At 43.4% G+C, this 25,097-nt stretch overlaps 1 protein-coding gene across 12 annotated transcripts in view; it reads left to right on the forward strand.

The window, feature by feature from the left end:
• The window catches only part of Myo3b (myosin IIIB), a 390,070-nt gene that overhangs the window by 14,497 nt on the left and 350,476 nt on the right, over positions 1-25,097 (forward strand). For 11 of the 12 annotated variants that reach the window (XM_017319039.1, XM_006499745.4, XM_017319038.2 and 8 more), the window contains exon 1: positions 16,416-16,473. The exons of the other annotated variant lie outside the window; for it this stretch is intronic. The gene's annotated coding sequence lies outside the window, so the exon portion shown is untranslated. Of the gene's footprint in view, positions 1-16,415; positions 16,474-25,097 lie in introns of those variants that run through there. 12 annotated transcript variants of the gene reach the window in all.

The raw sequence follows: 25,097 nt of genomic DNA on the forward strand, positions 1-25,097 counted from the left end.
CCGCTTCCCCCTTTCCCCCATCTTCTTAACTTTAGAGTAAGTGCCCTATTGTTTCAGCGTTCCTCTCCTCATCTCCTGGTCCTGCCACTTGGCCCAATGACCTGCACACTGAAGTGGTCCTTTAATGTGAAATTGTGGAAGGAATGCATGGCTGATCCCCTACCAGTTGACTCCCTGATGGTGTTTACAACCTCACCTAGATGGGGAATAAAATAAACAGGAGCAAAGGCAGTGGAAAAACCCCCGTCTCCATCACAAAGGCCTTTGCAGTATTAATACGGTGGAAGATACGAATCTTAATTAGCATCTGGAAAAGCGATGATGTATCAGGGTTCTCGAAATGTCAGCTGGTGGCTGCACAATCCGTTCACTCCCAGCTGCAAACCAAGGCCCCATGCGACTGAAGCCAATACTGCTAATTAAAGGTGTAATGGCAATCAGCCAGCTCACTGTTAATTGATTCTTAATACTCCAATTACTTGTTTTTATGCCAGTTGGATTCAATCAGAAGGGGTCAGAAGAGTTCTCTGATGCTTGTGGTGTTAAGATGATTTGTGCGCATAAATACGTGCATGCATCCAAACAGGAATGCATTCGTATAGGCCTCACTCATTAAAGCTTCTGACAGGGGAAGGCCATGCTTGGTGACAAATAGGTATAAATATTTCATCAATGAGGGAGAAGTGATATGGCACCTTAGGCTTTGGTGCCCTGATCTGTTTTGCTAGCCTTTGCTGAAAAATGACTCTGACGTTTTCTAATTTCAGTTGGTCACATGACCCACTCTCCAGCATCATGTTTGTCCCTTTTTGTCTTTGGCAAGATGTGAGTGAATGTGTGTTTTCTGTTTATCTACAAGGCTGCTTTCTGCTTCCATTGCAAATGTGAAAGCCCCAGTCAGACCTTACCAGCAAAGCTGATGGCCTCTTTATAATTTCCAGCCTTCTTGGAACCCTGAATTCTGCTTACAGCTCTTTGAAATCTTGCCCTCTTTGCCTGGGATTCCTGCTAGACGCTATGGTAGGAGTTTCTTTTATAAGCTGATTGACATGCCCCGCCAAACAAAAAATTATCAGGAAAGAGAATCAAACATGGGGGCCTTGTGGGCAGAAGGAAGCGACACCCAGGGCAGAAGTGACTGGATCCTAGTTGTTTGAAGGACATTAGCCAACCTTCAGGAACACCCAGACCAAAATGAAATAGGAAATGCCAGTCTAATCCTGAGCCTGGACCTGTGTAAAGGGGTGGGTCAGGAGCAGGTGCCCAGGGAAGTGGTATGCCCGTATGGGGTGGTGGATTCTCTGTTTGGTCAAGCCCTTTCCCAGACAAGCAAAGGACACTTGGGGAAGCAGCCAGCCTGAGGAAACAGCAGGACAAGGAGAAAGCTTTCTCAGCTGGCTGCAGCAGCCCCGAGTGGGGTTGACTGGAGGGCTCTGTGTGGGATAAGGTGAGGTAAACCGTGAACAAGACTCCCATGCCTCCCCCAATTACTGTCTGGCTCTGTTTTTGATTTGTGGGTTAGACTTTTAAATGCTGCAAACTTAGGGGAAAAATAGCACAAACTTTAATTGAAGCAAAAGAAGAAGCCTAACCAACAATTCTGTCCCTGGGTATTTATCTACCAAATAGGAAAGTGTTCCCTCCTACATACAAAATAGCTTTGTACAAGACCTGTAGCAGCTGAGTGGAAGCAATGCAAGGAAAGTAAACTGCAGTAGATCTACCTTTAAAATGTGTGGAGTGAAACACACGCACACGCACGTACGTACACACACACACACACACACACACACACACACACACACACACATACACATACACACACATGTAACAACGAGGATCAATACCAAAATATACTAATTTTTAAAAAATCTACTGTTTTATTAGGTTGCACTTAAACTACTGCAGCCTTTTGAATGTTTAAAGGTATTGTCCAACAAAGCCACTAATCTACTATTCAACTGTCTTTTTTCTTCACTCACTTACCATGCCAATACAGCAGACATCAGGATGTAGTTAGTTACAGGCTGCTGTACCTTTAAATGTGTAGTCAGAAGGGGAGGGGCTCTCGCATGCATTCAAATCTTACAGTGGACTGGGAGCTAATTGCTTTTTTTTTTTTAAATAAAAGATGTATTTATTTTATTTATATGAGTACACTGTAGCTGTACAGATGGTTGTGAGCCATCATGTGGTTGCTGGGAATTGAACTCAGGACCTCTGCTCCCTCCAGCCCTGCTTGCTCCGGCCCAAAGATTTATTTATTATTATATGTAAGTACATTGTAGCTGTCTTTAGACACACCAGAAGAGGGTGTCAGATCTCATTACAGATGGTTGTGAGTCACCATGTGGTTGCTGAGATTTGAACTCAGGACCTTTAGAAGAGCAGTCGGTGCTCTTAACCGCTGAGTCATTTCACCAGCCCCTAATTGCTTTATGTTCATCTTTCCTTTAATCCCTGGAAGCATTGGCTCCAGTGTACAGAGTAAAGACTCAGAGAGCTTGAGTCTATGGATCAGCTTTACCCAGCCAGCAAGTTGTCAAAGCCAAGCCTCAAGTAATGGCCTTCCTCATCCCCCAAATAGGTTTCATACTCCAGTTCTACGCAGCACCTCTGCGAAAGAGTGCAACATTACATGCTGTCTTAGTCAGGGTCTCTCTTGCTGCAGTGAAACACCATGACCAAGAAGCAAGCTGGGAAGGAAAGGGTTTATTTGGCTTACACTTCCATCTTGCTGTTCATTATTGAAGGAAGTCGGGACAGGAACTCAAACAGGGCGGAACTCTGGAGGCAGGAGCTGATATACACAGTCCATGAAAGGGTGCTGCTTACCGGCTTGCTACCCATGGCTTACTCAGCCTGCTTTCTTTCTTTCTTTCTTTCTTTCTTTCTTTCTTTCTTTCTTTCTTTCTTTCTTTCTTTCTTTCTTTCTTTCTTTCTTTCTTTCTTCCTTCCTTCCTTCCTTCCTTCCTTCCTTCCTTTCTTTCTTTCTTTCTTTCTTTCTTTCTTTCTTTCTTTCTTTCTTTCTTTCTTTCTTTCTTTTTAATACAAAAATAAATTTTATTTTGTTAAAAAATGTTTAAATATTTTTTTCTTTTAATTTAGACACACACATTCGTACTTCTCCCAAAGAGGATGGACATGGCAGCCAGGCTCTGGGGCTGAAGGATATGGTATGGTTTTGGAAAGAAAGACAGGCTAGGTAGGACCCTTTTGAGAATACAAGTAAGGACTATACTAAGTGTAGTTCATTAATGTAGAACTCCAAACACAGGCAGAAGCTGCCCTGGCCTGGGTGGGTTACGTGGGGAGGATCAACAGAGGGAAGTCTTTGCTCCCAACAGGCTCCATCCCCTGGGCTGCCAGCCCTTGAGTCAAAACACTATTGAGAATTCAGGAGTCAGCACTGTGGCTGTCACGCGGTGCCACTTTCAGCATTCAATTAGCTAGGCCAAGAGGGCCCATGTGACATTAAGTCTGGCATTACCAACATGCCATCACACATACAATTCAATTCTTCCTCCAAACTCGATTCAAGGAGCAACACACATTAACATCAGACAAACACAGTACAAGGCTTGGAAAATACAATCCCGAAGAGGCAAACTGGCCCGGGGGGTAGTGGGCAGGTGAAGAGGCAGCGAGAAGCAGTGGTGGGCGGTCTGGTCTACCTGCCCCAGGTCTTCCTGGAGCAAACGTCTCCCTCCCCTGGCTCTGCCAGGCTAACAGTCTTGAGCCACCAACCCTTTCGAGGCTGTATCAGCAGAGGGCTGGATAAACAGACTTGGCAGAAGAGGTGGAACCGTGCCCACTGGGGTCTCCGAGGCAAAGCAAGATTCACTGCCATTTAAAAGGAATGAATCTCACAGAGGACCAGTGAAGGACAAAGCAGCAAGAAATAGGGAGAGACCCTGAAGGAATCAGACGAAGAGAACCACTTCTCATGGCCAAACCAAGCAGGCAAAGCTTAGGAACATTCTGTTTTCCCCAGTCCCACCTCATGTGTATTAGGGATCCAAGTGGGTGCCAGCAGAGATGGTGCCAAGGAAAGAGGGAGGCTGCCTAGGTTACACACTAAACAAGCGCTGGGGCAGTAAGACGACAATATGTACAGATGTTTTTTTTTCAGTTCTCCGGCCTAACCAGTGTGACTGTTCAAGTACTGGGCTTCTGCACTTCCGTGGGGCACTTGCTTCCTCTAGAACAGAAAGGGCCAGGCTGCGTTTGCTATAGAATTTGAAGGGTCAGAGGCTCTTCCTAGCAGGTGCTGAGGTCCAGATTCAGGCAAGGGATGGGGGAGCAGGCTACTTCTTGCAGGTGTGCTCAGCCTGCTTTCTTATAGAACCCAAGACCAACAACCCATCGATGGTACCATCCACCATGGTCTGAGGCTGACTCTATACATCACTAATTGAGAAAATGCCTTGCAGCTGGAACTCATGGAGTCATTTCCTCAACTGAGGCTCCTTCTTTCCTGATGACTGTAGCTTGTTTCAAAGTGACACTCAAAACCAGCCAGTACATAGAACTGGAAGGTGTGGTAGAGAGTGATGTTCCCCGAGGCTGCCTGTATCCCCATCCTTGTCATTGTCATCTGTAAATATGCCACCAGACATGGCAAACAATGCTACAGGGATAGTTAAATGAAGGGCAAGGATCGCTCACTGTCATGACATGATCCTATGAGGAAGAAGGGGAAGCCACAGTCAAGGGTGGAGGTCCCAGAACCGCTGGCTTTGAAGACGGAGGGGCCGTGAACTGAGGAAGGCTGGAAAGGCAGACAGATTCTCTCCTGAACCTCCAGGAGGAACATGGCCCACTCAGGTCCACTGCTGACATCTCCCCTTTAGGCCTGCACAGGACTGAGTTGGTGTTGTTTTAAGGGGTGAAATTTGTACTAATGTGCAGCAGCAACAGAAACTAATGGGAGGGATGACTGCTAACCAATCCAAAGCAAATTTCATTTTCTTCTTTAATAGCTGTGTCTTAGTTGGAAACCCTTGTGGCCAGTGCCAAGGTAAGATGTGTTAGTAGATGGGAGGAATGCGAGCAGGGTGCATGTTGGGGATTTATGCACATGTCACCATGCAGCCCAGTGTTGGGTATATGGTAGTTAGTGTATATTTGTACCATAAGAGTCTTGGTATGGTAGGCGAAATCAACCCCCACGCAGACTTTCCTAGAGAAATAGCAAGGTCAGATATATTAAAATTCATAGGCTAACCAAATAATTGGATAATTTATTGCTCTCTCTACCACAGTAGACATTATCTGATTTGTCATCTTAAGTCACGAAATTCATTGTATGTATTCATCATTCAATAGCCACAATCATTCATTATTCCTTACGCTCATTTTGATTCACCACGTCTTCGTACGACGATGCAGACACAATTATTTTAGTGAGCAAATGTCTATGCAGGTAGACAGAAAGACGTACACACATTCTGCAGGGTCCCAAGATTTCTGTTGTCAGTATTGGTTTATTTTACCATCTTTGAATTAAGCTTATACATGAGTATTTAAAAGTTTATCAGCTATCTTATTACAAAAGACTATAAATAATTCAACACAGAAAATTACCCCTCTGGAATTGATATACGTGGCACACAATATAAATTTAATATAAATGGGGAATTTTAATCTTAGACTAAGTTGCTTTGGTCATTAATCTTTTCTCAAAAAAGAAAAAAAAAGGATTAGAATTTCTGCCAGGAAAAGAACACCCTGACGTCTATAAGATCTTATAAAAGCTTGATTTATTTCTCTTCTATCGGAGTTAATTTTGAAAGTTAGGGGGGAACTCTTGATACTAACAGATATGGAAAATCCTTTGGTGCAGTGTAAGGGTCCGATAGGAATTCGAGTCTCAATTAAATTGCAAAGCTGTTCATTCATCATTAGATGTTCTCATCGGAGACCTAACAGTGGGTCCTTTAGGATACTGAAGTGTTATTTGGGGCCTAAGCTAACACAAAATTAAATTTACCTCTGACTGGCTACGAGTACCACTCTTGTATTAGAAATCTATGTGACTATTGTAAGCTCTCTTTCCTATTAAATGAGAAAGTACATTATCTGAATTCTCTTCAAGTGCTAAAGTGATATTTGATTCCAAATGAGTGTGTCAGTGCCTTGTAATTCTACTGAGACTTGCCCTCTTGCATAGCGTTCCTTAGTATCTGTTAGCAACCTACTCATCCAGACTGGCTAATGTATAATGATGTGGCGCCTGCCATCTTTAAGGGTGTTGCTACATTTGGTTTTGAGTAACTAGAAGACACAGGGGACATGACCCGTCCCGTGCTTTTATGTGACTTATGAAAGACTGCCCAACTTGGTGTTCAGCTATGGTTGTATGATGCTTTGAAAGAGTTGTCCTTTTCTCTGGGCAGGTAAAGCCCAGATGAACTAGGGTTCACACACATGGTGAGCTGAGCCTTTGGCTGGGAGACTTTGAGCATGCACAACCTCTCCAATTGCTACTCGGAAACCCGGTGTGAGAGGGTAAGGCTCCTCTGTATTCAGTTCATAGGTAGCCCTCCTAATGACATTGTTGATTCTTTAAACGGAGTCAGAGGAAGTCAAATGTTCAGTTCACATTTTCCATAGCTCTTCCGAGGTAACCACCATATGGCTGTTTGCAAACTGTTTTGTCAAGTTTGTTTTTAAATACCCAAAATGCATAAGCCCTTTGGGTATTTAAAGTCTTGCATACAAAAAGAGCTTACTAAATCACATCCATTCACCCAGCAAACATGTTTTTTGAGAACCTTTGCCAGGCACTGGGATAAGAACAGTTGGTGTTAGACACTATCCCAGGCTGCAAGGAGATATAGCTTGGCAAGGGGGTGGGCACTGTGAAAGGAACATTTCAGATCTCAAATCCTGATAAAGAGGTTGTGTTCTTCGATAATACCAGGGCTTACCGAATGAAGAGTCGGGGGTAGTGATGTGGATGGTTGCCAAGGAAACCTCCCTGGGTTGAAAAATAGCAGGTGTGGGCTGGCCTGTGCAGACAGCACATCTTCATGTGTAGCCTTTCCTGACTGGGAAGGACTGAGAGATGAAAGCTTGCCGGTGATGGGGTGATGGGCAGTTAGAGAGGGCCAGAGGTGCTTAGGAGAGGGAAGAAGCTAATTAATCTGTCTTCTTGAGTTGGCAGGTCTCTGAAACAGTGGTCAGGTAGATGGGAGGGCTTCCTGGGACCCCTGCTCAGCACCCAATTGAGAAAGAGAAAGACAGCAGAGCCAGAGGCTGCCAGAGCCAGCGGCTGCAGACAGCTGCATGGTGACGTGGGGAGCATTCTTCAGATATTTTACCGTTTTCTTTCTTTCTTTTGATCAGTATCTAGTTGTGCCGTGTCTTCTTCTAAATGGGTCTCGGAAACCTTATGTATGTTCAAATCATGTTTCCAGAAGTGGTTTTAATTGAAAACCACTAGGTAGAGGCAAATGTATGTAACGTGTTACTATATTGAAAAATGCTCACGGGGTGGGGGTGGGGAGGTGGGGTGGCCAGAGGGAGCAGGAGTGGGTTAGCTCATTAGCTTTGGTGAAAGCACACAGTGGAGATGTATGAACCTCTTTCTCCCCTCCTTTTCTCCCTCCCTCCTTCCTTCCCTCCTCCCCCCCCTCTTTTTATTCCCCCTTCCTTCTTTCTTTTTTTCTCTTCTCACCACAGTGGTGGTTTGGACCAGGGCCTGGGCATATTAGACAACTCCTCTATCACTAACTGACACTCTTAGCCCTCATTCCAGGAGTTCTGTAAGAGCTGGAATGAGGTGGCATTTGCAAGGGGATCATGAGAGATATGAAGTGTTATACTTACAAAGTGTTAACCTGTCTTTCCAAAATAATCCAGCCAAGATTTTTGAATAACCAGAGAGTTAAGAGCCAATTCATGGGACATTCCTGCTGTGTGGATTCCTTTGAAAAGATTATTTGTAAACCAGGTCTGTTGTCTCAGCTACTGGGGAGGTTGAGGCAGGAAGGTTGCATGTTCAAGGCCCACCTAGACTGTCGTGTGAGTTCAAGGGCAGCCTGTGAAGTTTAGTGAAATGTTATTGCAAAATAAAAAGTCAGACAGGCCAGAGGGGTGGGGAGGAGCTGTCTCTTTTGCCTGGAGAAGTAATTTCTCCCCTCATTAAAGACTACAGATGCCAGAACCAGGGAGATGCCCAGCTGCCATTAGACCAGAACCAGGGAGATGCCCAGCTGCCATTAGACCAGAACCAGGGAGATGCCCAGCTGCCATTAGACCAGAACCAGGGAGATGCCCAGCTGTCATTAGACCAGAACCAGGGAGATGCCCACCTGCCATTAGACCAGAACCAGGGAGATGCCCACCTGCCATTAGACCTCAACGCACACTGATTTTTTATTGCCCTACAGCTAAGCTGACCCTACAGGAAGTCTGAGGTTCTAGGAAGCCTCTTGCCCATATCCAGTCTTTTCGCTGAGCCTTTCAATGGTGCTTTCCTCCATAGAGCACAGAGCATCCTCTCTCATCCCTGGAACACTGTCTCTCATGGTACGCTCCTACATCTCCAGATAGCTCCTTAGAGATGCGCACTCTGGGGCCCTCATTCTCAGGTAGTGTCAGGACTGAGTAGTCTGTTGAACAAGCCCTCCAGGGCCTTTCCATGCTAGGCAGGACTGAGGAACACACCAGGATCCTCAGACTCTGTCTGTTTAGCTGGGAGGCTTTAAAACCCAGAGGTTCTCAGTGCTGTAGCCCAGACCAATTAAACTAGAATCCTCAAGGCTGGGACCTGGGGGAATAATGATGTTGAAATCTCACCCAGATGCTTTCTGTGTGTGCGCCAGTGGGATAACCACCACAGGGCTGATATCGAGCTTGTGTCCCCGATGCTCACAACATCCTGTATTTCTTTGCGAAACATTCATGTCATGAGACCAGCGAGGTCCTGTCTTGGCACCACGGCATTATTTGTTGGCAGAATAAAACACCCTGTCCTTCGATTAGAGGGTAAATTAGAAGGACTCGTTTAAAAATGTGAATTCTAAAAGTATTGCAACACGATCTTATCCAAAGTATGATTAGGGAACGGGTATGACGATGTCACATAGTTTTAAGTATTCGAGATGGTGGGAGATGGTGTCTCTGTAGAAGGAGGTATAGATTCTACCTTGACGGTACATGAACCACATCAAAGCCACAGTCCTTGTCATGTCTCTCCCCCTTTCTGTGTCCCTGTGAGCACAGACATGGTCTTCACATGCCTGACACCATGCATATATCAGTGTGGGCAGCATAGATAGGTGTGTATCTGATTCATATACTTTTTTCTTTCTTTCTTTTTTTGTTTGTTGTTTTTTGTTTTGTTTTTGTTTTTCTCTCTGTGTAGCCCTGGCTGTCCTGGAACTCACTTTGTAGACCAGGCTGGCCTCGAACTCAGAAATCTGCCTGCCTCTGCCTCCCGAGTGCTGAGATTAAAGGTGTGCACCACCACCGCCCAGCAGATTTAAATTCTTTTTAATCCATCACTGCATCCATTGCCTGTCCTGTTTTCCATTTAGGGCAGATTTCATAATACCCAGTAGCCCTCTTCTCATCACCAAGATTTATTAAAAAAAAAAAAACAGAACAAAACAAAACAGTTAGTTGGTGACATTGGTTAAATTCTCATTTGACTTAGAATGTCATTTGGAATTGAGGGATAAAACCCATGAAATGAAAATGTGGATATTAAAGTAGAGCAGAAAATGGATAATCTGCTTCTGTCTGAAATGCATCTGTTTAGAGTGAAATGTAATAGGATGTTCCTAGGAAAAATTACCTAGAGGGGAAAAAGCCAAAAGGTAGCTCTTTTGTCCACTTTTTCAGCCACCAAGTAGCTGGTAGTCAATAAAGTTACAAAGAATTGTTTTTTTTTTTTAAATAGTCTTCCCTTTTGGAGGACCAAGTCTTTCTATTTGCGAGTGTTGGAGGTTGTTCTTGTGCATACATGTGGGTGTATTTGATTATGAACCAGTGTGATGAAAAATTCTATTTCTGCCAGGAAAAAAAAATGGATCTCATACCCAACCAACATTTCTTAGGTATATTAATTGTTTTGTGGAATAAAACTGCATTCATTCATTCATTCATTCATTCATATATCTCATCATGATCTATTTTAATTTTATGTAGTCCCACACCTAGCACAGGGTCTGGCTAGGTATAGGGAGCACATGGTAGGTCCCTGTCTGTATGATGCTGACTGTGTGATGTTTGGGACATTTTCAAAGCTACATGCAGCATTCTTTTGCTTCTGAGCTGTTGCTGTTGTTGTTGCTGTTGCTATTGTTGTTGTTGTTGGTGGTGGTAGTGCTGGTGGTGGTGGTGGTGGTGAGCTGAGTGTGGAATTTGTGTGTGTGCATCCCTATAGTGCTTTTGTTGTTAGCTTCACTGGAGATAGTAGCCCAGGCAAATCTAAAATTAATAGATTCTATGTGGTGTGACCTTAGAGATGAGGAATCAGGGATATGGCTACCAGGTTGCTGCTGTTCTCACTCTGGGAATGTGGCATACTTCAGTTCTTACTGTGGAAGTGCTTCATGTGGAGCAGAGCAGCCCTCTTCAGGATCCTGTTCCTCTCTCTAGCGGTCCCTCTGAGCTAAGGAGTACTGTTCCGGTTTAGGAGAGGAGGGAGGAGGCAGGTGTACCAGGCCTGTACCCTCCGGGAGGGTGGGGACCATCCTAGTGAAGTCCGTTGGGCCACTCCTTCGCAGGGACAGCTGGTATCTTTACCCCCCAGCTTGAACAGACTGTCTGTGACCTTCCGTGTCCCTGTTTCACCTGGGACCCTGCTGGTTCCCTGTTCTGCCCTCCCTCTCTTGCATTCTTAAACCCAATTTCCAGCATCCGCTTACCAGGATGACCTCCCAATCACTTCAAAGATAAAGATCTCGGCTCTCCCCACATGCTGTTGGAAAGTTCTGCCCCAAATGAGACAATTGAATTCTAACCCAGTGCCATTGTTCAGTATCTTTATGATCCCTCTTCTGGAACCAGACTGGTCTAGTTAACATCCTGTTCTTGCTCCTTACTTTACTCCCCCAGCAAGCAGACAAGCTGGTGAATACATCAGTTCCAATGACGAGAGTCTGAGTCCCTGAGCTAGTCTGCAGGTGACTGTTATGAGTTCGGTGGGCACTACAGAGATGGGGAACACGTCCCTTTCTTTCTTTTTATTCTAACTTTTTATTCTCTGTGTATGGGTGTTTTGCCTGCGTGTCCATCTGTGTACCACATGTCTGCTCGGTGTCTATGAAAGCCAGAGGAGGGCACTGACTACCCTGGAACTGAAGCTGCAGGTGGGAGCTGTCACTCAAACTTGGGTCCTCTGCAAGAGCAGCAAGTGCTCTTAACCACTGAGCCATCCCCCGCAGCTCCCACCTCCCTTTAAGATCCCTACAGCGCTAAATGGAAAGGCAAGAGATCATTACTGACCAACAGCAGTGAGATATTTGGTCCCTTAGACACGCTCTTGCTTTCTGCCTCCCCCTGTGCTTCCCTGGACTCTGACTTCCTCTCCCATGTGTGCTGTGTGTGCACCGACCACTTCACTGCTCCCCCCAAAAGAGCATCTAGATCCACTGGATCCTGGAAGTCCTCCAACCTGAGTCTTGATCCTGAACTGATCGGATGCTTCCTGGGAACCTGTGGGCTCATCAGACACAGCATCGTTGGCTCCTGCTGCTCAAGGGTCTCTCACCTGGCATGCTGACCTGAAGGGATACTTCTTGACTTCCTATTCCTGGCTCCCCCTTTCTCTCTTTACCTCAGTCCTCTGCATACATCCCACGGTGTGTCACTCGAAGCTATCAGATGCTTCTCCAACTTCAGAAACTAACCATTAGCAATGTTATGTGTCCCGCCACATCTGTAGTTCTAAAGAGTGACCCTGTCGACTGTATCTGCAGCGACTGAGCACAGCACTGAGATGATTTGTTTCGATCAGGCAATGTGGGGAGGGAAGGGCCTTTGCAGCCTGAAGTTGGGACATAAGGAATCATAATTATCAAGTGAGATGCATGGGGAACCCTCAAGAGTGGCTGTCATTGTGCTTGGTGTGCTGATAGGACACACAGTAGGCTCACCCACGACTTGTCGACATCAAGTTAATCTTGATTAATGGGGGAGGTAAAGCCAGCAAGGGTTTGATGGATGTGTCATCTCCTCCCATAATAGTCATCTGAGGCCAACCCACTTAGGACCTGCATGGGAAGCAGGGCCTTTCCTCTGGGGCTGGGGAGATGGCTCAGCAGTTAATATCACATCTATGACATAACATTGACACAAAACACATGCACAGAATAATCTTTAAAGAAAGTCCTTTTGTGCTGGCACTCCGTACATTCTGATGAACGCAGTCTGCTTTGTTTTCTGGGCCTGAAAAGGTCTGCTGTTCGCTGAAGAAATGAACGCTGCACAAAAGCTGGATTCAGAAAATAGGTCACCCGTGTGAGCTGCAGTTATTCTCCTTCAAGCTTTCTTCTGGGCTTGCTGGAGATTGCTTTTTTGCAAAGGGCAGATGTGGCTACCCTGGCTGAAAGGCAACTGGTGTGTGTGTGTGTGTGTGTGTGTGAGTGTGTGTGTGTGAGTGTGTGTGTGTGTGTGAGTGTGTGTGTGTGAGTGTGTGTGTGTGTGTGTGTGAGTGTGTGTGTGTGTGTGTGTGTGTGTGTGTGTGTGTGTGTGAGGCTTTGGCTTTGGGCCCCTGTCAGGCATCACAGATTCTGGGTCCTCAGAGCTAACTCTGTCTTTGTCTGGCTGTTGAACTCCTACTAAAAAGGGGAAACACTTTTTCAGTACTGATTTCCACATGAACATACACATACACCACACATGCCTTACAGCTACATAGTCACACATGGTTAGGTGCACGATCCCTGTACACATGGACACAGCACACAGAGAGCACACACATGCAGCTAACATGTTCACAGCCACTTGATTGGTCCCCTGCAGTCTATAATAGAGCAGGCCCGTGGGATTATAAAACACTTTATTTCTGCACACAATCTCTCAGCTTGAGGCCAAATTGAAGGGCATTAGTCATTAGTAATTTGTAGTTGCTTTTAAATGTATTTCACTCAGAGACGGTTTAAGGCAGCCACAGCTCAGATTTCTCCAGGCTTTGGTAAGGAAGTGAAAAATCTGATCATTTAGTTAATCATTGTCATGGTTGTGGTTACGTATTGTTCCTTAGTGGTGGCCACATCGTGACTGGCTTTTGAATTAGGTAGCAATCTGAACAATATTAAGCAAATTGCATTATGTCCCACATCTCTCTTTCTCTCAGTATTGTTGATGTTTAGTGTTTAAAATCCATTGACCATCGTCAATAAGGAACCTCAGAAGTCTACCCAGGCATCAGTGGCTTCAAACCTGGGTGCTCCCTTGGAGGTTCAGGGTCAACAGCCCCAGGCTTGATCAACTCAGCAAGGATCACCTACAACAAACTTTGAGAGACTAGTTCAGCTACCTCACTTCTCAGATGAAGGGGAGGGAGGGTGGTAAAGGCGAAGAGACTTCAGAGATTTGCCAGGATCGAGATGTCTGTTGTTCCTGGTGTCAGTGTCCCCTAAGGAAGGAATGCTTCATGTTCTGCTCTAGAGTCAGCCCGCATGGTCATTAGCCCCTCATAAGCAGTGGGGACATAGATCCTTTATGGAAGGAGGGATATACCATGCTGTTGAGACTGTGGCCTCTTCTAGCTTCATTGCCTCCCTTGTCAGAGGGAGTCGTGCATGCCACCCCTAGTCCCCTCTCCCCAGAAGGTTGGTCTTCCACCCAACCAAAGGTCTAGAGTAGGAAAAACTATTAAAAAGCAAAGACAAGTCTACTGTTCACGACATCTGCAGCTCAGCCCTGCAGGAAGTTCCCACCCCTCTGTTCTAGGTCCTGTATACCTTCTCTTGCCTCTTAGGTGGTCTTCTTCTTCATGTCTGTGCTAATATTGTGTTTCTACAGAGGCACTGAGACAGGATGGCAGTGCCAGCCCACACATACTGTCTCACGTGTCAGAATCCACACTAAATGCAATGATTCTGGAAGCTTTCCCCAAAGACAAGTTAAATGAGGTTGCCCGGAAGCCCTGGCAAGAATGGAATGGAGCAGTGACTTGTGGCCAAAGGATAAATAAATTACAGGGGTATTTATTGGCTGCCGGCTGTAGCCATCAGCCTGGTGAACGGTGAACCCAAGAGAGACTGAAGAAAAGTCAAGAGCAAAGGAGTTCAGAGGGCAAGAGCAGCAGATCTGAAGGGCCTGTGTGGATGGATGTCGGAGATGCTTGGGCCCTGCTCTAAAAGCAATAGTGATTTTATGGACTCACATAGGTTCAAAGAGACCCCATGAGAGACAGCTGTGTGAGGACGAGATGCAGGGGGCTGGGGCAGGAAGGGCAGCTGATAGAGGGGTAGCCAAGATGACAGGAGGCCCACAGTCAGACAGGCTCTGCTTACCAAGCCATTCACCTTGCAAAAGGTTACATTCTGTTGCTGCAGGGTCATCTTTTTCTAAGGTGACCTACAGTGACCTGGAGAAAGTGGTGACAGGCACTTACCCTACAGATATATCTTAAGTGTGGAGCTGACAGCACCTTCTGTCTATAAGCAGGCCTTCATTAACTGGTTACATATTTGTGAAACAATTTGGAACTTTCTGGGATTAATCCACCTAGCACATTTAGAAGATTCCTCTGCCATTCATACTCAGCCTTCCTTGACCTACTCATAGTGTTTCCTATTTTGATAAAAATATTTAGATTTTTTTTTTTATCTTCTGAGCATGAGTTTTGCCTGCATGCATGTCTATTCCTGATGTCCTGGAAGGTCTGAAGAAAGGATCAGAGCCCCTGGAACTAGAGTTATGGAGATTTGTGAGTGGCCATGGCCATGCTGGGAATTGAAGCTGGGTCCTCTGTAAAAGCAAGCCGTTCTCCTTACCACTGAGCCCTCCTCTTTTCTGTCCCTCTGTTTTGATTTATGCTACACCCTGGTAACTTTCCATCCTGGAGCTTAAGGTTTTCTATGCCAAACCAAGTCGTTTACAGGAGGGGTTGGGACTATTAGTGCTTTCCCAGTTGCTCACAGCTTTTGCAAGGCTTGAGCATTAAGACAAGAGAAGTCTGTGTTAGGACTGTAATCCACAGAAGCGAATTTGTGAACGTAGGTTATTAAAAGGACAAGTGATCAGCCAGTGAGAACCGTGATTTTATCTGAGTTCTCTGTAGATCAGATTTAACACGCATCCACTTCTCCTGCCCTGCCAGCTCTAGGAGCTAGGAGAATCTAGAGCTCAGAGCAGCAACCCAGGGGGAGCAACTATATGCTGGGCCTGGCTGCCCAAGGGGTGCAGTTCTGTGAACAGGGTTACCTGGGACACCCAGGAATGTCCCAGAGTCCTGCCTTATAGTTCAGAGACAGTGAACTTCATTCCCTGGCCATTGCTCCCACACCTCCCACAGAGCACCTTCAGAGCTGATCGCCCTCACTGATCACCCAGGCTCCTATTGAACCAAAATGCTAAACCTTCCTTTATCTCATCTGCTGCCCTGCTCAGAGACATTAGCCCCATGGTTGGCTCATGCTAAGATGTGGTGTTTTATCAAAGCAAGAGAAACACAAACTAAGACTGACTGTGCCTCAAATAAACAAATAAATACCAATTACGTTTTTCTAATTGAAAATAAAACATTGTTGGGCTAGATAGGCAGTGGTTGAGAGCACTTGCTGCTCTTGCTGAGGGCCTGAGTTCCATTCCCATCACCCTAACCAAGCAGCTCACAACTACCTGTAGCTTCAGCCCTAGGAAACCTGACATTCACTTCTGGCCAGGGCACTTGCGTTCACATGCACCTACCCACACATAGACAAACACATATATACATACTTTTTAAAAATTACAGATCGTGGTAAGAACTGAATTCATACAATATTCATAAATGAGATCATTACAACGTTTGCTAAATCCTACAATTTAAATATTATCTTTCTTAATGTAAATATCTCTTCTATTAGGCATGGTGACACACACAATTAATCCTAACATTCAGGAGGTAGAGGTTTAGGTCAGGAATTATTCCCTTGTGTGTTCATGGTTGCCAAGGATGTGTGTTCTCACTGTGTATATTTGCTTTATTTAGTATATATTATTAAATATGTGATATATGACAATATATTATACTATTCTGTGTATATGTTTCCTCTGGCTTTTAAAACTTTCTTCCTAAAAGCTCTATGGGTTTGAAAACGCTCTTTTTTATTTGTGTCTTATATATACTGCACTCTACCATCTCAAAAGAGGCTTCTGAACAGCAATATTCAGAAATGGCATCACTCTCCTGAGCACAGAATGTTGCTGGACAGGTTTCTATTTATATCCTACTTGATAGGCTTGGCCAACCCTAGGAGGTCCCGGGCACAGGCTGCAGGCTGCTTTGGTTTGAACCTGGCACAGGTAAGGCTCCTCCATTAGGGGCTAAATGAAGATGTTCTGTAAGGGCTGAGACCAGGACACCTGGGATATTAAGGAAATCGCCAGCTTGTGAGAATCTCACATTGGCTTGTGTGTGTGTGTGTGTTGGGGGCAAGGGACGCTTCTGAAAAGAACGCCCTAGGAGGTGTGGTGGGATATAAGGACCTAAGCTTGGTGGCCCTCAGAGGGCAGAGATGAGGAATTCCTAGACAACTTGCCAGTCCTCTGTGTCTCAGGCAGGGTCTGTTCAGGTTCCTGCTTCTCTCTGTCTCTTATTTTCTCAGGGTGGCCCTTCTCCTGCTTCCCCATGATCTCACCACATATCCAGACAGGAAAACTTTCCTTTCCAGAGATTTCTCATTTGTTCCCCACTCCCTTAATTTATCTTTAAAAATAGATTAAATATGTGCATTGCAAAAAAAAAAAAACCCAAACAAACAAAAATGACTGTTATAAAAAGACTGTTATATTATTTTCCTTTTTCCTGATGTCTAATGTGTCACTCCCTAAAGTTGAGAATTTTTGTCCAAGCTGGGGACGTGGCTCAGTGGAACAGTGTGTGTTTAGTATGCAGGAAGTCCTGGATTTGATGATTAATCTTTCCTCCCAACTCTTCTGCCCCCCTAAAACCCTACATAAAACATTTTATCACACACACACAAATATTCCAAACCATACAGATTTACAAAAACACAAATTCAGAAATATATGCACAAATTAGCTATAAATATAAACACTCTATAACACAATCATCATCCCTTTGTGCAATTTAAGAATAAAAATAAAATAACCTTTTAGGGTGATACCTAAAAGCTTTGATTATCATAGCAGTTGGTTGGTGGAGGAGGCAGGAGGATGTCTGTTGAAGGCCAGCCTGAATTGTGTAGCAAGATCCCATTACCAACAAACAAGGGGCTGGATGGTATTTCATTTTATATAATAATTATAACAGACAATTTTGGTTATGTCTAATTTCGTTATTGGAAACAATGTTACAGTGGACATCCTTGTATAGTTGCCTTGTATAGAGATGACACTGTTTTAGCTCTTACATTTATTCCATGATTAATGTAATTTAATGATTACGCATTGCATCAGAACGAGTTTTCATATTTTGGTATAATTTTTTTGGTACTGTTTGTTGAAAAGCTTTCCTTCTAGTGTATAGAAAAAAACCAACCACATGTCTTTAATTTCAACACATTCATCAGTTAGTTTTAGCAGATTCCAAAAAAAAAATTCCCTTAGGATTTTAATGCTGATGATTATGCCATCTGTAAGTAACATCCATCTTACTTCTCCCTCTTTAGTCGGGAGGCTTTTAATTTCTTTTTTTGTCTTATTGCTTGGGGTCTACACTATACTTGAGTGACAGGATGGGAAGAGAAACATTTGCATTGTTCCTGAGCCTACAGGAAATGTTCACTTTTCTTTAATCATTAAGGATAATTTTAGGCATTTCTAAATGTCTGTACCACGTTCAAGAGGTTTCCCTTTTGTTTGACTATGAGAAGAGTTTTATTATTAAAATTATGTTCATTTTGAATGTCTTTGTATTTCTTAAGACGTTTATTAAATTAAGTGATAAACAATCTCTTTCTAATTTTCAAATTTAGTTCCTTTTCTTAAATCATGAGTAGATAGATGTTCAGTATTATCAGGTGACTGTTTCAAGTTTTTATGTTTTAAGTTTTAGTTTGACTTGTTTTTTTGATTGATTTGAAATGCCACTTATTATTTCAATATTTTTTCCTGATTTGTAAGCTATATTTTATTCTTGTTAGCGTGTGTATGTATATGATGGTGTTGGGTGTTCATGTGAGGAGGTCAGAGGACGATTTTGTGGAGTTTGGGGATGGGATGCAGGTCATCAGGTTTGTGTAGCAGGCACTGCGTCCACTGAGCCGTCTCTTCGGCTGGATTTGTAGTGTTAAGCACCTTTTCTGTATGTACTGAGACGTTTGAATGTGCTTTTCTCTCTTACAGTTTATATGATGAAGTTATTCTGCTCAGATCAACATTATAGCTCTGGTTTTAGTATACTTGGTTTATGGCTGACATTTTAAAAGGCAATCCTATATTCATTGATATAATCGATATTTCTAACCTTAAAGCTTGGAGGGGATGACAATTAGACCAAGGGTCCAGGTGGTCTACGTTTGGTACTTTCTATATTATATTATACGTTCCAGTTTTAATGCTTTAACCCTTTCCCTCCCCATAACCCATACCACCTCCTATCTCATGCATTGTCCTGTCTCTGTTCTATGTACACCTCGAAAGTGAGTGGGGTTTTCTTATGATGTCAAATTTGTATATGTAGAGCTCTTAGAGATTTCTTTAATATTTTTATATTGTAGGTCTAGCCTCTGTTCCTTATTTATTGTCTCCTTACTGACATAGAGTAGAAACACTGACAGTTGTATTTCCTCCTTATTTTTTTTTATTATTAGGTATTTTCCTCGTTTACATTTTCAATGCTATCCCAAAGGTCCCCCATACCCACCCCCCCAATCCCCTACCCACCCACTCCCCCTTTTTGGCCCTGGCGTTCCCCTGTACTGGGGCATATAAAGTTTGCAAGTCCAATGGGCCTCTCTTTGCAGTGATGGCCGACTAGGCCATCTTTTGATACATATGCAGCTAAAGACAAGAGCTCCCGGGTACTGGTTAGTTCATATTGTTGTTCCATCTATAGGGTTGCAGTTCCCTTTAGCTCCTTGGGTACTTTCTCTAGCTCCTCCATTGGGGGCCGTGTGACCCATCCAATTGCTGACTGTGATCATCCACTTCTGTGTTTGCTAGGCCCCGGCATAGTCTCACAAGAGACAGCTATATCTGGGTCCTTTCAGCAAAATCTTGCTAGTGTATGCAATGGTGTCAGCGTTTGGAAGCTGATTATGGGATGGATCCCTGCATATGGCAATCACTAGATGGTCCATCCTTTCGTCACAGCTCCAAATTTTGTCTCTGTAACTCCTTCCATGGGTGTTTTGTTCCCATTTCTAAGAAAGGGTAAAGTGTCCACACTTCGGTCTTCGTTCTTCTTGAATTTCATGCGTTTTGCAAGTTGTATCTTATATCTTGGGTATCCTAAGTTTCTGGGCTAATATCCACTTATCAGTGAGTACATATTGTGCGAGTTCCTTTGTGATTGGGTTACCTCACTCAGGATGATACCCTCCAGGTCCATCCATTTGCCTAGGAGTTTCATAAATTCATTTTTTAAAATAGCTGAGTAGTATTCCATTGTGTAAATGTACCACATTTTCTGTATCCATTCCTCTGTTGAGGGGCATCTGGGTTCTTTCCAGCTTCTGGCTATTATAAACAAGGCTGCTATGAACATAGTGGAGCATGTGTTCTTCTTACCGGTTGGGACATCTTCTGGATATATGCCCAGGAGAGGTATTGCGGGATCCTCTGGTAGTACTATGTCCAATTTTCTGAGGAACCGCCAGACTGATTTCCAGAGTGGTTGTACAAGCTTGCAATCCCACCAACAATGGAGGAGTGTTCCCCTTTCTCCACATCCTCGCCAGCATCTGCTGTCACCTGAGTTTTTGATCTTAGCCATTCTGACTGGAGTGAAGTGGAATCTCAGTGTTGTTTTGATTTGCATTTCCCTGATGATTAAGGATGTTGAACATTTTTTCAGGTGCTTCTCTGCCATTCGGTATTCCTCAGGTGAGAATTCTTTGTTTAGCTCTGAGCCCCATTTTTTAATGGGGTTATTTGATTTTCTGGAGTCCACCTTCTTGAGTTCTTTATATATATTGGATATTAGTCCCCTATCCGATTTGGGATAGGTAAAGATCCTTTCCCAATCTGTTGGTGGCCTTTTTGTCTTATTGACGGTGTCTTTTGCTTTGCAGAAGCTTTGCAATTTTATGAGGTCCCATTTATCGATTCTTGATCTTACAGCACAAGCCATTGCTGTTCTATTCAGGAATTTTTCCCCTGTACCCATATCTTCGAGGCTTTTCCCTACTTTCTCCTCTATAAGTTTCAGTGTCTCTGGTTTTATGTGGAGTTCCTTAATCCACTTAGATTTGACCTTAGTACAAGGAGATAGAAATGGATCAATTCGAATTCTTCTACATGATAACCGCCAGTTGTGCCAGCACCATTTGTTGAAAATGCTGTCTTTTTTCCACTGGATGGTTTTAGCTCCCTTGTCAAAGATCAAGTGACCGTAAGTGTGTGGATTCATCTCTGGGTCTTCAATTCTGTTCCATTGGTCTACTTGTCTGTCACTATACCAGTACCATGCAGTTTTGATCACAATTGCTCTGTAGTACAGTTTTAGGTCCGGCATGGTGATTCCACCAGAGGTTCTTTTATCCTTGAGAAGAGTTTTTGCTATCCTCGATTTTTTGTTATTCCAGATGAATCTGCCGATTGCCCTTTCTAATTCGTTGAAGAATTGAGTTGGAATTTTGATGGGGATTGCATTGAATCTGTAGATTGCTTTTGGCAAGATAGCCATTTTTACAATGTTGATCCTGCCAATCCATGAGCATGGGAGATCTTTCCATCTTCTGAGATCTTCTTTAATTTCTTTCTTCAGAGACTTGAAGTTCTTATCATACAGATCTTTCACTTCCTTAGTTAGAGTCACGCCAAGGTATTTTATATTATTTGTGACTATTGAGAAGGGTGTTGTTTCCCTAATTTCTTCTCAGCCTGTTTATCCTTTGTGTACAGAAAGGCCATTGACTTGTTTGAGTTAATTTTATATCCAGCTACTTCATTGAAGCTGTTTATCAGGTTTAGGAGTTCTCTGGTGGAATTTTTAGGGTCACTTATATATACTATCATATCATCTGCAAAAAGTGATATTTTGACTTCTTCCTTTCCAATTTGTATCCCCTTGCTCTCCTTTTGCTGTCTAATTGCTCTGGCTAGGACTTCAAGTACAATGTTGAATAGGTAGGGCGAGAGTGGACAGCCTTGTCTAGTCCCTGATTTTAGTGGGATTGCTTCCATCTTCTCACCATTTACTTTGATGTTGGCTATTGGTTTGCTGTAGATTGCTTTTATCATGTTTAGGTATGGGCCTTGAATTCCTGATCTTTCCAAGACTTTTATTATGAATGGGTGTTGGATTTTGTCAAATGCTTTCTCAGCATCTAACGAGATGATCATGTGGTTTTTGTCTTTGAGTTTGTTTATATACTGGATTACATTGATGGATTTCCGTATATTGAACCATCCCTGCATCCCTGGGATGAAACCTACTTGGTCAGGATGGATGATTGTTTTGATGTGTTCTTGGATTCGGTTAGCAAGAACTTTATTGAGGATTTTTGCATCAATGTTCATAAGGGATATTGGTCTGATGTTCTCTATCTTTGTTGGGTCTTTTTGTGGTTTAGGTATCAGAGTAATTGTGGCTTCATAGAATGAGTTGGGTAGAGTACCTTCCGTTTCTATTTTGTGGAATAGTTTGTGAAGAACTGGAATTAGGTCTTCTTTGAAGGTCTGATAGAACTCTGCACTAAACCCGTCTGGTCCTGGGCTTTTTTTTGGCTGGGAGACTATTAATGACTGCTTCTATTTCTTTAGGGGATATAGGACTGTTGAGATCATTAACCTGATCTTGATTTAGCTTTGGTACCTGGTATCTGTCTAGAAACTTGTCCATTTCATCCAGGTTTTCCAGTTTTGTTGAGTATAGCCTTTTGTAGAAGGATCTGATGGTGTTTTGGATTTCTTCAGGATCTGTTGTTATGTCTCCCTTTTCATTTCTGATTTTGTTAATTAGGATGCTTTCCCTGTGCCCTCTAGTGAGTCTGGCTAAGGGTTTATCTATCTTGTTGATTTTCTCAAAGAACCAGCTCCTTGATTGGTTGATTCTTTGAATAGCTCTTCTTGTTTCCACTTGGTTGATTTCACCCCTGAGTTTGATTATTTCCTGCCTTCTACTCCTCTTGGGTGAATTTGCTTCCTTTTCTTCTAGACCTTTTAGGTGTGTTGTCAAGCTGCTAATGTGTGCTCTCTCTAGTTTCTTTTTGGAGGCACTCAGAGCTATGAGTTTTCCTCTTAGGAATGCTTTCATTGTGTCCCATAAGTTTGGGAATGTTGTGGCTTCATTTTCATTAAACTCCAAAAAGTCCTTAATTTCTTTCTTTATTCCTTCCTTGACCAAGGTATCATTGAGAAGAGTGTTGTTCAGTTTCCACGTGAATGTTGGCTTTCTATTATTTATTTTGTTATTGAAGATCAGCCTTAGTCCATGGTGATCTGATAGGATGCATGGGACAATTTCAATATTTTTGTATATGTTGAGGCTTGTTTTGTGACCAATTATGTGGTCAATTTTAGAGAAGGTACCATGAGGTGCTGAGAAGAAGGTATATCCTTTTGTTTTAGGATAAAATGTTCTGTAGATATCTGTTAAGTCCATTTGTTTCATCACTTCTGTTAGTTTCACTGTGTCCCTGTTTAGTTTCTGTTTCCATGATCTGTCCACTGGTGAAAGTGGTGTGTTGAAGTCTCCCACTATTATTGTGTGAGGTGTAATGTGTGCTTTGAGCTTTACTAAAGTTTCTTTAATGAATGTGGCTGCCCTTGTATTTGGAGCATAGATATTCAGAATTGAGAGTTCCTCTTGGAGGATTTTACCTTTGATGAGTATGAAGTGCCCCTCCTTGTCTTTTTTTATTATTTTGGGTTGGAAGTCGATTTTGTTAGATATTAGAATGGCTACTCCAGCTTGTTTTTTCATACCATTTGCTTGGAAAATTGTTTTCCAGCCTTTCATTCTGAAGTAGTGTCTATCTTTTTCTCTGAGATGAGTTTCCTGTAAGCAGCAAAATGTTGGGTCTTGTTTGTGTAGCCAGTTTGTTAGTCTATGTCTTTTTATTGGGGAGTTGAGTCCATTGATATTAAGAGATATTAAGGAAAAGTAATTGTTGCTTCCTGTTATTTTTGTTGTTAAAGTTGGCATTCTGTTCTTGTGGCTGTCTTCTTTTAGTTTTGTTGAGGGATTATCTTCTTGTTTTTTCTAGGGCGTGGTTCCCGTCCTTGTATTGTTTTTTTTCTGTTATTATCCTTTGAAGGGCTGGATTCGTGGAGAGATAATGGGTGAATTTAGTTTTGTTGTGGAACACTTTGGTTTCTCCATCTATGGTAATTGAGAGTTTGGCTGGGTATAGTAGCCTGGGTTGGAATTTGTGTTCTCTTAGTGTCTGTATAACATCTGTCCAGGCTCTTCTGGCTTTCATAGTCTCTGGTGAAAAATCTGGTGTAATTCTGATAGGCTTGCCTTTATATGTTACTTGACCTTTTTCCCTTACTGCTTTTAGTATTCTATCTTTATTTAGTGCATTTGATGTTCTGATTATTATGTGTCTGGAGGAATTTCTTTTCTGGTCCAGTCTATTTGGAGTTCTGTAGGCTTCTTGTGTGTTCATGGGCATCTCTTTCTTTAGATTTGGGAAGTTTTCTTCAATAATTTTGTTGAAGATGTTTGCTGGTCCTTTGAGTTGAAAATCTTCATTCTCATCCACTCCTATTATCCGTAGGTTTGGTCTTCTCATTGTGTCCTGGATTTCCTGGATGTTTTGAGTTAGGATCTTTTTGCATTTTCCATTTTCTTTGATTGTTGTGCCGATGTTCTCTATGGAATCTTCTGCACCTGAGATTCTCTCTTCTATCTCTTGTATTCTGTTGCTGATGCTGGCATCTATGGTTCCAGATTTCTTTCCTAGGGTTTCTATCTCCAGCGTTGCCTCACTTTGGGTTTTCTTTATTGTCTCTACTTCCCTTTTTAGGTCTAGTATGGTTTTGTTGATTTCCATCACCTGTTTGGATGTGTTTTCCTGTTTTTCTTTAAGGACTTCTACCTGTTTGGTTGTGTTTTCCTGTTTTTCTTTAAGGACTTGTAACTCTTTAGCAGTGTTCTCCTGTATTTCTTTAAGTGAGTTATTAAATTCCTTCTTTATGTCCTCTACCATCATCATGAGATATGCTTTTAAATCCAGGTCTACTTTTTCAGGTGTGTTAGTGTGCCCTGGACTGGGCGAAGTGGGCGTTCTGGGTTCTGATGATGGTGAGTGGTCCTGGTTTCTGTTAGTAGGATTCTTACGTTTACCTTTTGCCATCTGGCAATCTCTGGAGTTAGTTGTTATAGTTGTCTTTGTTTAGAGATTGTTCCTCTGGTGTTCTTGTTACCCTCTATCAGCAGACGTGGGAGACTAGCTCTCTCCTCTGAGTTTCAGTGGTCAGAGCAGTCTCTGCAGGCAAGCTCTCCTCTTTCAGGGAAGGTGCACAGTTATCTGGTGTTTGGACCTCCTCCTGGCTGAAGATAAAGGCCCAAAACAGGATCTTTCCCAGAAGCTGTGTTGCTTTGGCCAGGAAGGTGGCCGGTTGTCTGGAGCCGAAGATGGCACCGCCCAGAAGCTCTCTGGCTCTCGCCTGTCCCAGAAACTGCTGGCCTCTGTATTCCACACTCTCACCCATGCAGCCTGCCCTGTGTGGAGTCCCGGAACCAAGGTGGCTCCCGCCGGAGTCTGAGGCAGAAACCTCTCGGGCCGGGCGGACCCCTGTGCTCTCACCAGGAAGGTGGCCAGTTGTCTGGAGCCGAAGATGGCGCTGCCTCA

The sequence above is a fragment of the Mus musculus genome, chromosome 2, assembly GCF_000001635.26.
Source record: "Mus musculus strain C57BL/6J chromosome 2, GRCm38.p6 C57BL/6J".
NCBI lineage: Eukaryota > Metazoa > Chordata > Mammalia > Rodentia > Muridae > Mus > Mus musculus.